The sequence below is a fragment of the Oxyura jamaicensis genome, chromosome 3 (genome assembly GCF_011077185.1).
Source record: "Oxyura jamaicensis isolate SHBP4307 breed ruddy duck chromosome 3, BPBGC_Ojam_1.0, whole genome shotgun sequence".
NCBI lineage: Eukaryota > Metazoa > Chordata > Aves > Anseriformes > Anatidae > Oxyura > Oxyura jamaicensis.
This window is the reverse complement of record NC_048895.1, coordinates 107,125,754-107,137,947: the sequence shown is the minus strand read 5'-3', so window position 1 is coordinate 107,137,947 and position 12,194 is coordinate 107,125,754. Positions and strand designations below refer to the sequence as shown.

The following is a 12,194-nucleotide window of genomic DNA, read 5'->3' as shown; positions in this document are numbered from 1 at the left end:
TACAGAAACTAGCTTTATCAAACAACCAACAATTTTCATTCTTGATTTGTCCTTCTCTGCAGTTCCCTGTGACTACCCCTAAGAAAGACCAGCAGCATCAAGGAGATGAAAGGAAAAGCATTTTCTCCATTCTTGGTATTGCTGAAATCTTTGTTTAGTCACTTGCTTTAAAATTTATATGTATATATAAATTCTATATTGTACTCATATATGTATGTGTATGTTCATATGTATAAACAAATTAAAAAAAAAACTACAATAAATAAAATATATTTTTATTATAAACTACAATAAATAAAAATTACCATTGTTCTTTATGATGGATATTCCAGTTAGAATACCCGGATATACTGCCTTTCTTAAACTCTCGGATTTCAACTCAAAGAAGACAAATGGAATTTTTTTCCTTTTCAGTTATGGAACTTAGCATTTTTGGTTACAAATATGGGATTGGTACTTTGTCAGAGTAGTCATTTAATGTGTGCCCTGACACAGAAATTCAGACCAAAAATGCTCTATCAACAATACAATATTCCCTCATGCTGCTGTGTAACTGAACTTCAGTTCATTCAAACATGAAGGTGATTCACTTGGAAAAAGATAAGAAATTATCTTGACCCGAGAAGTATTTGTAACCTTAAAGATTTAGGGTGAAATCCAAAGAGATCTGAAGAAACTAAAACAACCATTCAAACGACTGAGCTATATAGATCCAAAAATATTGCACTGCAGTCACTTTAGTTGGAAGCATTTGTATCCCCTCTGTGATACTTGAGAAATGTAAGGGTACAGAAAGCCTCCAATAGGCCTGAGTATTCTTTGAACTTCACTGACTATAATAATTATTAAGATCTTCCTCCTACAATCCACCTGATTCCTAGTGCTGAGGCGAAAACTGGTTTGAAATGAGAATATAAATATAAATTCAATATGAAAATTCCATACTATTACTATACTATTTGTATGTAACCTGACAAATTATATGGTTTATTTATATGACTGTCAGCAAGAGTCATTCTTCAGCACAAGAAAGCTTCACGGAATTACCTGTTCTTACATTATCTGAGCATCTTACTCAACAGTTCCTAGAGAAATGTGTATAAAATGCATAGAGATCAGCCTGTAATTAATTGAAAAAAAATTGTTTGGGTAGGGTAAATCATAAAATATAATCTATGGGAGAAAAAACAAACAAAAAAAAAAAAAAACACACCTTTATATGGTCATTTCAGGGTATTGATTAAAGAATCTTGTTAGCACTTTGTTGTGAATACCCCACAACAGAAGACATGCATAGTAGACAAGCTGCCCAAACAGCTGCCAAATACCATCTAGGGCTTTTCTATTAATAAGATATTAATTCTCTCCCACAATACTCCTAATCTTCTCCCTGCATATATATATGGATAGATAGATAGATACTAACTCCATGTTGTGACGTAACTGCTCAATGCATTTTCCATGAACATATCTTGTGCCCGCATATGAGTCCTAGTCCTCTGTCTAGGTAAGTGCAGGTTTCAGCTCAAGATCTCCAGGTCTCATGGCTCAAGGGAGCCTAAACTCTACTTAAAAGTTGTGTCTGGTTCACATTGCTGCACTTCAAGAAGCTTGAACTCAGACTCATCTGTTATTTATATCTCATTTTTGCAGGCCTTTCAAAGGTCTGAATCCCTTGCTGCCTATTACAGATGAGGTCCAGCATCCTCCAAGATACTGTTTTAAGGAGACGCAAAAAATCTCCCCAGTAGCTATACGCATCACCAGAAGTGGCAGTTCAAAGTTCGCAAGACATCTATGCACTTTATTCAGGAGCTAGGAATACAAGGCTCTGGGAAGAAAAGAAGCTTTTCAACTCCTTGTAACGTGAGCATTATGATGGAAGAGTGTGCGTGTGTCCCTGCCTTTTTTTTTTTTTTTTTCACTAATTTGTGCAAACAATGTTGTAGCTACATATGAGCCTCCTCTTCCCTTTATCATGCATGCATTGCACTGAGGAAAGCTCAGTACCTAGTGGAAAATGTTCATGCTGCTAGCCTGGGACAAGGACTTGGCAGGAAAATGCTCAGGTTCATCTCTCTGCTGGAATTGTGTTGTCTGTTTAGTAGGAACTACTCACAAAAGTGAATATATTCCAAGGTTAGATAATACAATGGATGCTTGTCTGGACCTTCAGTTAAAAAAGAATTAAATGTGTAATGACAGAAAGGTTGTGAGAGCTCCCAAGCATAAAGAGGTCCTCTATAAACAGTACCTAGACAATATAACCTCTGATTGCTAATGATGGTGTTATACTTGCAGTCTGAGACTGTATTCAAAATACCTGGGATGGCTTATCTACCTTCGTACTTCTGCTTCCAGCCATCAGCACAGTACCCATATTCATAGAGCAGCTGTTTTCAGTCAAAATGTGTGCAGCCCCACAACATCCTTCAGAAGCATCTAGCAGACATGTTTTTTGGACAGATTTTTTTCCAATGAGTCTCTTTTATGCTAAAAAGGGCAGGTCAGTTCTGTAAACATCTGGTTTCCTTCATAGGATCTTCAGGCTAACCAATCTGATATCAGAAATTCACCAGTAATAAGGGGATTGGTTTGCAGGACACTGGAAGCAATGGGATGCCCAGCATTTGGGACAGAAAATGAACAGATTGTGAGGCTACAGCACCATCAGAGATTGTAGGAAGACCATGGACAAGTCAACACAAACTAGTCTAATGCCGATCATCTACAATGCCTGCAGGAGGACACCTACATGATCTTTCTGTCCCAACAAAGCATTCCTTTTTTTTTTTTTTTTTTTTCTGTCCATGGACACAGTTACAACAGAGGGATGAATTTCAGGTTAGGGCTGGCCTCAGAGCTGCATGTTTGAACTCGCTCTGGATGAAGGGTAGTTCAGACTAGGCTACCCGGTTCCTAGGGGAGCACTGTAAGCATTACATTATTAGTTGTAGTCAGTTATCACAGAAAGACTGAAACCAGCTTCCCCAGTTTTCCTGTCTTAACAGCAAAGCTGTTGCTGAGTTTTCAGAAAGAGTCCAATGTTGTTTATGTATTTTAAGTGTGTCCCATGAAATCAATTTCTTAAAGCTTTCAGGATAGACAGGATGATCCATATTAAATATTAAGCAGGCAAAACTATGATTGTGTATGAAGCTCCCTGAAAACACACAAAACTCCAGTAGAAGTTAACATCAGGTGAATTTCAGTATCTTAAGCACCTGAATCACAATATCATATGATAGAGAATAACTTTAATGGCTTAATTACAGAAGGCACAGCAGATTTATAATTCACATGCAATTCAGAAAAAAAAAAAAAAAAAAAAAAAAAAAAAAGCTTTGTCAGACACTGACCCTATAATAGATCACATATTGTGATCCTTCCTTTCTTTTTAGTAATGCCTTTATTGCCTATAATGTGAATATCATTTGTTAGCGTAAGGGTCCCAGAATTTGGCACAGGATTGTATTATGTTAGACCAAATCATGTGGTTGTTTTTACCTTGAGCCGTGAGATTAAAGATGGAGAATTCACTAACAAACACAGAAAAAATACACAAAGAAAGAGTAATGTCAAAATTTTATTGGTGCTGAGGTAGCTTGCCTTATTGTGGAATAGTCAGCCAAGATATTTGCACAGTTTGACTAGTGTTAATTTTCACTTTTATTGAGATTTTACGCAAAAGGAGCAAGAAAATAGCAAGCAGTATCATTTACATATCACAGCATATCTAGGTTACACAGTGACAGTCAACAGGCACAGTATGGAGCACAGGACCCAAGAGCTCAGTCAGTCGCACAGTGGGAGATGTGCAGGCATCAGATGAATTACGTTTAAAAAGTGATTGGTGGGGAGGAAGTGTTGGATTTAATGTAAGCCCTCTCCTGACAAAGGGGTAGGATGCCTTTCAGTAGTGAAAGGGTGGTTATTGGGTGTTGAAATGGGAATTAGCGATAGGCTCTACTGGTGAATGAGTGATAGGATCAAATCTGTCACCACTGTCCCCTTCATATTACTTATGGATTGTGATTTTTTCCATTAAAGATGGGTTGCACAGGCTTGTTGGCCATCTGAATAGGAAAGTGCTGCTTTATCCCTTCAGGAAATAAGGAAGATTTTGTCTGACTAACTTTATGGTCATGTCAAGTCCAATCACAGATGAGTCCTCCAAGAAACTAACGATGGTTGTTCTATGATGAAGACAAACACACTTTTAAAACAGAGGGCAGACATCTACAATTTAAAAACATAATGTATCTCACAGCTCTCATGACTTACTGGAGGAGGAAAGTAAAAACAACTACAACAACATTTTAATTTTTTGTTTGGTTTTGTGCTTTTTTTTTTTTTTTTCAAAGGAAACTATGCAGCTCATGTTAGTTTAGTAAAACTAGCACCTACAGTGTCTAAGCAGGAGAACAATAATATGCAATTATATTTGACTGCAGAACAAGAACACAAAATTGTGGTTTTTTTTGTTTGTTTGTTTGTTTGTTTGTTTGTTTTAATCTCTTCTTTACATTAAGGAAACAGCTGCATTTTTTTTTTGTTATTATTATTATTTTTACTACCAGTGCATTTTTGCTGTTTGGAAAACTAAATAAGTGGTTACAGATGAGCCATAACAGAACTTTTTTCAAACTAAGCTGCAAAGAATAAACATTTAAATCTTCTCTAGGTACATAGTAATTCTGGGTAAGACAGAACATGGATGGTAAACTTTTGTTCCAAAATTTACCTGTAAGCATTGCTATATTTCTAAAGCTCCTCTCTTCTCCCTCCCCTCTTCACAAACTCCCTTCCCTCTTCATTCAGTTACATCACATGTTCATACATGTAAATACATGCATATCAAACAGTTCATAAAACAAGCACTGCCGAAGAGCTAGTAACTTTTATTTGTAAATTATAGCTATAAATTGGGCTGGATTTTTTAAAAGGGATATTAGCATTCTCTACTGCTAATTCTGAAATAAAATGATAAGAGGTGGATGAATTTCTGAAAGGTTAAGTAGTTCTCATTTGATTACACATATGAAAATCCATACTTAGACTACAACTTTAGAAACTGAACTGGAAATATCCCTATATTTGCAGAAATTACTTATTGCTCTTAGACTAGAACTAATAAAGAAGTAGTCCTTTTTGTGTTTTTTTTTTTCTGAACATCAACTTTTGATCCCTGTTTGGACAAATGAGAAACTGTGGAGCAAAGAAGTAGCATAGCCAGAATTTTAAATGTCATAATTTCCTCCATTTCTTAGTTACTGTTATCCTACATTGATCTGCTCCTCTGCAAGCAATGACACTTTTAGAACCGAGACACATTTTAAAGCTCTGGATGTGGGTTTTGCATAGGGATTATCTGTAGGACTCCAAGGGAAAGGGGACCTTCAGAATGCTGATTGGTGCTTCAGCATGCTAAACAATTTACTGACCTATCCAGAAGTGTCCAGTCCATTACCATCCATGCAGGACATACAGCCTTTCTGGAACACCTATGTTCACTTCAGATATCAGCATCAAAAGTGCCCTTTGTATCCACACACAACTTTCATTACTTGGTTTTGTTATTGCACACAACATCTGAAAAACAGCTAGAAATGATATGGCTTGCAAAGCTGGCTGAACACTACCCATAGGTGCACTGCCATCTTCTGGGAGAATCTGTCCAGATTTGAAGCCAGATGGATTAGTTACTTTGTCCAACTTCTGCCCGCTGTAGTGAAGATGTTGTTTTCCAAGCAGCTGACAGTACAGCTAAAAGCTTTGCATTTTAGCTTTATAATGTCTTGCTTCATTCAGGACCAGGAAACAATCATCCTCACATCTTACAGTTATGAGTACTAGCACATCAAACTGCTTAAGAAAATCTCTTTTATGGCCAAAGAAGACAAGATATAATTTGTAAAATAATATCTCCAAAGTCTTCAAAATTTTTAAATATCATCTCTGCAAGTCCTGCTCCTATTCAATAATCCAAAGGAAAACACACAAAAAAAATGGTTGTATTTCATCCACAGAGATTCTTTATGAGTTTGAGATATATCAGCCAATCTTCAAATAATTAAAAAGTTACTTTTTATCTATTTTTCATCTACTGACACACACTGACCCTTTGGTTCAGGCTATTAATAACCTGATTTACGACATAGTCCATGCTTAGACAGATCAGCAGGAAATCAGTTTCATGAACTTGCATGTCTCTCTAAAAATATTTTAATAGTGCTAACAAAAAGCTTGGATGTCTCAGATGAAAATCAACCACTCCAGTCATTTCAAATATTTTTCCATATAATAATTTTGCTGTTTTTTCATAGACTAGAAAAACACCGCCTGAAATCTCTTGCAGAAATCACATTAATTCATTGAATTTAAGGATGATATATACCAAATCTCCACTGCCTTTTACAAGTGAAGAGGTAAGGAAACAGAGAAACATTTTATTCTGTGAGCAAATATTATCAAATGAAACTAAACATTATCAAATGGTTAAACTAAAACATCTGTCTAATTAAGCCTCAAATTCTCAAGTAACAATATATTTTGCTAATTATGTAGATAAGCCATGGACATACCAATTATTATTAGTGATACCCAAGAAAAGACAAATATATATATATATATATATATATTACTGTGTAAACTGCTAATAATCACCAAAGTTGCCAGGTCTCTTAACCTATCCTCTTTCTATTCTACCTCTTTCTGTCATAGGCTGGAATATGTCAGAGAGAGGGATTAAAAGGATTACCCATTAGTCACTGCTGAATCTCATATTTAATACTTATGCTAATAAGCCATTCCCAAGCCAGTTTATCAGTTAATGCACTCAGACTCTCTGTCATCCTATGAGCAATACTACTCATCAAAGTAGATTTTAAAGCAAATGCTTTATGCTGAAATGAAACAAAACCACTACTAGGGCTGATAAATGCTGGTAAGCCCAGGACAGGATGCAAAGACTTCAGAGGTCAGCGATTACTCTGCTGCTACCACCCTGTCACAGCTCAGACTGACTGCTACAGAACAAGAAGTCAGTTTAGTGGTTGTCTGCAACCAGCTGCTTTTTGCATGTCCCGTCTAACTCTGACCTCCGGCAGAGCTCAGCTTGGGCTCTCCACAGAGTATCCGGAGAGCAAAAGTTAATTGAAACCAATTAGACTACAGTTATGTTGTCTAATGAACTCAGCCCAGCCATGTACAAAGACTATTGAGCTTTTAGTTACTATAAACATCCTTGGTGTTCAGAGGGATGTAAAATACAGGTATTTTCTAATCTCTGTTTACTTTGAAACTTGGTTTGACCATTTTTAGGAACATCTGAGAAGCTCACAAGTACGAGAGTTAACTAATGAAAAAGGCTGCCTGACCTACGTAGCTGACTCTTGTCATATAACTTCTTATTCTCCTACCTTTATATAGCCAGCTGAAAGGACCCCACAAAGAATGGCAGTGACTGGACAAAAAGAGAGGTTCACTGACATCAGTAATGCAATTCATCTTCAGTACTCCCACAAAAAGCTTATGCATACAATTAGGAGCTCACAGAAGGAGGCATGTGCTTCCCCTGCACAGTTCTTCCACACTGTAAATACTATTTGCAAAACTTACAACAGACAAACAGCTACAGTAGGGAGGTACTGACATTTTTTTGGGGGCTGGGAAGGGATTGGGTGAGAGATTTCTTCTTGGATTGTGATGCATAGAAATGGAATTATGAGCTAAGTGTCCACATGCACTCGTGTCAAGTAAAAATGAGGCAATTCAATTTGAAATTGGGACCAGATGCACTTCCAAGATCCAGGCAAGTTTCTGGGGCTACAGATGGATGGAAATAATTTGCTGACCAGATAAAAGAAATCTATGATTTTGACAAAACCAGCAGTCACAAAGTTACAAAGTAAAAGACAATAGTCTTTTTTTATTTTTTTTAAAATGCTGAATAAAGTCCTGCCATCTCATACTATCTCAGGAGGGGAAAAAAAATAAAAGGGGGGGAGGGGGGTATAAAAAAATCAGTAAAAGAGGGAGATATAGACATAGTGGATCTGTCTTCCAGAAAAAATGAAGGTAAGCCATCACTCCCCTCTCCTGAAAAAGTCAGAGTGCCCTGTGGACTAACTTTAATATACTCCTCTGTGTAGGAAAGATGCAGGAACATAACAACCTTGAACATGGGACCTATCCAAAAACAGCTTTACAAACATCTCCCATCCATGAGGACCAGAAACAGAAGGACTGGAGGGACCTATGGTACAGGGATTACTAAACCTCACTGAGCACAGCTGTGACTAAACTGCATATTTTCCTTTGCTTTGCCCTTTCTTTCTTCTGTAAAGCTCTAAAGCTCTGATGATCTTTGTGTCAAAAAAAAAAAAAAAAAAAAAAAAAAAAAAAAAAAAGTTCTACTGTAGAAAGCAATAAATAAGTGGAATTCCGGAAAGGTTGTAGGTCATATATATATATATATATATATATATATTGCAAATTAATATTCTGTTTATGGAGAAAACTAATTCAGGATCACTTCTTACACCTGTCATTCAAAATAGATAGTTCCCAGAGGAAGAAGTGCTTGAACAGCTCCTTCCACCTCCTTGCCCATGCACCTTACCCTCCTCACAGCCTGGGTTTGTCAGATGCTTTCTCCTGGGCTTCCCAAAGTAACCTGACAGCTTCTCAGCAAGACTCTCTCTGACCAGGAGCCACACAAATGCTCATGTTAACCAGTGGCCTCCAAAGAACAAACAAAGAGCTCTTCCCCAGGCTCAGAGAAGAGCCTCTCAACTCTCTCCTATGCACATGACCTTACAGAAGACTTAGACTGGTTCACGGATTTTGGCTTTCTTCCAGCCCGAGTCCATTTGAGGTCCATAGACAGCAGCACATCTGTCTGTCCTCTGCAACAGTCATAACTGCAGATTTCTAGCATGCTCATAGCAATAATTTTATGGAAGGGTTCAGAAGAAATAAAGATGATTTGATACAAGTTATTCTCGGTTATTCTAAAGCCCGCGGTATTTATTAAGGATGCATATTCAGTTTGGGACACAATACAAACTCTTGGTTTTAAGAATTATTTGAGCACCCCTTATTTCAATATGCCATGACATGAAAATGAAGCATTAAAAATCATTAAATATATCAGCAATGATAATTAAATATATCAGCAAAGATATATTGCTGACATAATTTTATATTGAAAGTGTTCTTAAATGAATATTGGAGAGACAGGTCTTTTAGCTGAGTTGGAGTAAGTGCTGGAAATAAATGTTTCTTTACATCCTCTGAATTCAGAAATGTTATTTCAAACATTTACAAAGCCATATGCATTAAAATACAGTTTCTAGTGAGCTAATCTATGAATCTCAAAGTGAACAAAAATGATTGCTCACTTTCCCACAGGAAGAAATCATCAAGTTTCACTCATGCTTCCTTTCCTGTATGATTAACTAATACTTCTGAATCAACAACAGATGACCTGCAGTAACCATTCACAAAGGGCTAAAGTCATAAATAGATACAGTCTAAAAATATTTATTTAAAATATAAACAACTTTCAGATCAGCAGAGCAACATGATAGGTTTGCTTAGCACATATAAAGATATAAGTATTGAATCTTCCCACAACTTAGTGCCTACACAGTTTTCTTGGATAATCCATACAAGCAAAGCAATGAGATCTAACAACTGGAAGAAAAAGAAAAAGAAAAAGGAAAAGGAAAAGGGAAAGGGAAAAGGGAAAAGGAAAAGAAAAAGAAAAAAAAAAAAGAAAGAAAAAAAGGAAAAAAAAAGAAAAAAAGAAAAAAGAAAAAGAAAAAGGTCAGAGATAAATATCTATGTTAACAATGAATACAGGCTGGCTATATTTCACTAACTAAAAAAAAAAATAGAAAGCATGTCAGTTTTATCACAACTTGCAAACACGTGTTCAGAGACTTAATTAAGTTCAGATCTCAACATCAATGGAAAACTCAATTGTATCAGCATCAATAAGAAGCCTTTCTGATATAAATATCTATAAATAATGAGAAGCAGCTATACCAAAGACATGGATAAATATAGAAAAAAATCTATCAATAAAAAAGACTGCACTGCCCAAATCAAACAGAATGTGCTGGAAACTAAATCTTATTAATGCTTTAATGATATTAAAGTTATCTTCTATCAGCAGACCATTTTCTAAAAGGTTAGGAGGCAGCTGGAAACACCTATCGAGGGTACCAGCCATCCTCTGAAGATGCTATCTACAGAAACTGTGCTCCACAGAACATCATCTATTTTGATTCCTTTGTAAAGTTCTCCAACTGCTGTGGTAAAGCAGAGTTCAAAGGTTTGAACTGCCCCATTAATTCATTCAGGGTTTTATCATGCTGCCAATAACTCACATGTCAGGGATGCCATTACTTTTCTCTTTTAATCAAAGAGAGGAAGGACTACAGATCTTCACAGACAGTTGCTGTGAATGCTGCCTTATTTAGGTTTACGTCGAAGGGTCAAAGAGCAGGGGAAGCTATGGGGACTAACAAGAAATATATTCCCTCCAGTTAAAGAGCTATGTGCATAGCCAAGCTCAGCTGAAGAGAACTAGCCAAGGCATGTGGCTGGGCTCAGAGAGTGGCTCAACAATATTTTTACTGTGATTGACAGGTGAAACACTTCCTATTGGAATACAGAGTTGCAATTTTTCAACAATACTGCTAGGAGCTAAACAGGTAGGCAAGGCATAGAGGAATAAGGCTATCATATTCCTGACTTTCTTCCATTCTTCTTTCATAACCAAATTTAAGAGGCTGCTTGAATTTAAACTATGTATCTTGAAACTTTAGAGCACTTGTAATAAATAATTTTGTGGCATAGGTGAGGCCAGTGTTAAATACCATGAGATTTCATTGTTTATTCCATGAATGATGAAGCTTTAGAAACAGTAGAAGTCTGGCATCTATTCAGAAGTTGATTTAAATATTTTGTTCAAAATTACAGGAGACTTGGTACAAAGTTTAAAGATCGTGTAGCCATTATATTATTCATAATGCATTCTTTAAGCACACATGGACTGGCTGATCAGCATGTCAAACACAGGAAGATATGTATTAGTGGAGACAAAACATAACAAAGAAAGGTAAATCCTGACCTTAAAATGATAGTGTGGAGATTATATTACACCACCTTGAAGCCAGATTTGTAATACATTTAGCAACTACAACTCATTCAAAATATAATAATGCTCCTATAAGAAAAGAATTGAATTTCTGCTCTAAGTATAAAATGTGGTTATATTTCTGATATCTACACACTGAATGAAATTATATTTGAAAAATTAAGAAAATAAGGAAAAAATTTTGTCAAAAGAGAAACAGATAGGGTTTCAATGAACTAAATGGAGTTACAGGGTTAAGGAAAGAGGTTTGAAATACTAACAGGGATAAAAATGTGAGCTGATTTATTCAAAAGAGCCCAGGGAAATCAGGTTTTTGTATGCAAAGCCTGTCAGAAAACACAATTTTCTGTTACTATGGAAATTGAAATGAAACCAAAAACTATTCCCAATCACAATGGAAGGGTGGGATTTTGAAATTTCCTTTGGAAGAAACTTTTTTGGGGAAAAAAGAAATAATTTAGAACTATAAAAATATGTAGCTGACGTGAAATATTTTGTGTAAGTAAGGACCAGGATTTCTTTTCTATAGTTCAGCTCACTTCTGTTTACATAGTGAAAATGTTAATAAATAATAAATATAATAACATATACACAACATACAAGAAAATCTTTCTCACTACTACATGCAAGTGTGTGCATAACAAATCAAACTGATCACGGAGAAGATGATTAAACATTTCTGCTTTACACTTTGACTTTTAAAATCAGACATGAAATGGAATTATTAGTACTTCCTTACACAAGGATGCCTCTAGGAAGATAAATCAAATCTGTACAGCACTCATATACCAAAATGAGCTCTATCAAAAAAAAAAAGTCAGGCAAATGTGCCAAAAGCTGAGAGTAGCCCTGGAATTTTGCTTATGGCAGACTGGCAAAGGCTCCCTCTCATGTTCCCAAGGATCCATTTACTGCATAAGAGAATATTTCAGTCTCTATTGAAACATATTCCCAGTCTCATCCCTGAAGACCCTTCCTATGTTTCCGCCAGAGAGAGCTTGGGAAATATTAGTTGACACCACAG

The 12,194-nt window shown here is 36.1% G+C and overlaps 1 protein-coding gene across 2 annotated transcripts in view; it reads right to left on the bottom strand.

Annotated features, from left to right (window-relative positions):
• Positions 1 to 3,572: 3,572 nt before the first annotated feature.
• KCNS3 (potassium voltage-gated channel modifier subfamily S member 3) overlaps positions 3,573 to 12,194 on the bottom strand; it is a 42,699-nt gene continuing 34,077 nt past the window's right edge. The window contains exon 6 of one of the 2 annotated variants that reach the window (XR_004749894.1): positions 3,573 to 8,366. The gene's annotated coding sequence lies outside the window, so the exon portion shown is untranslated. The remainder of the gene's footprint in view (positions 8,367 to 12,194) is intronic. The other variant, XR_004749893.1, reaches the window with a different exon arrangement.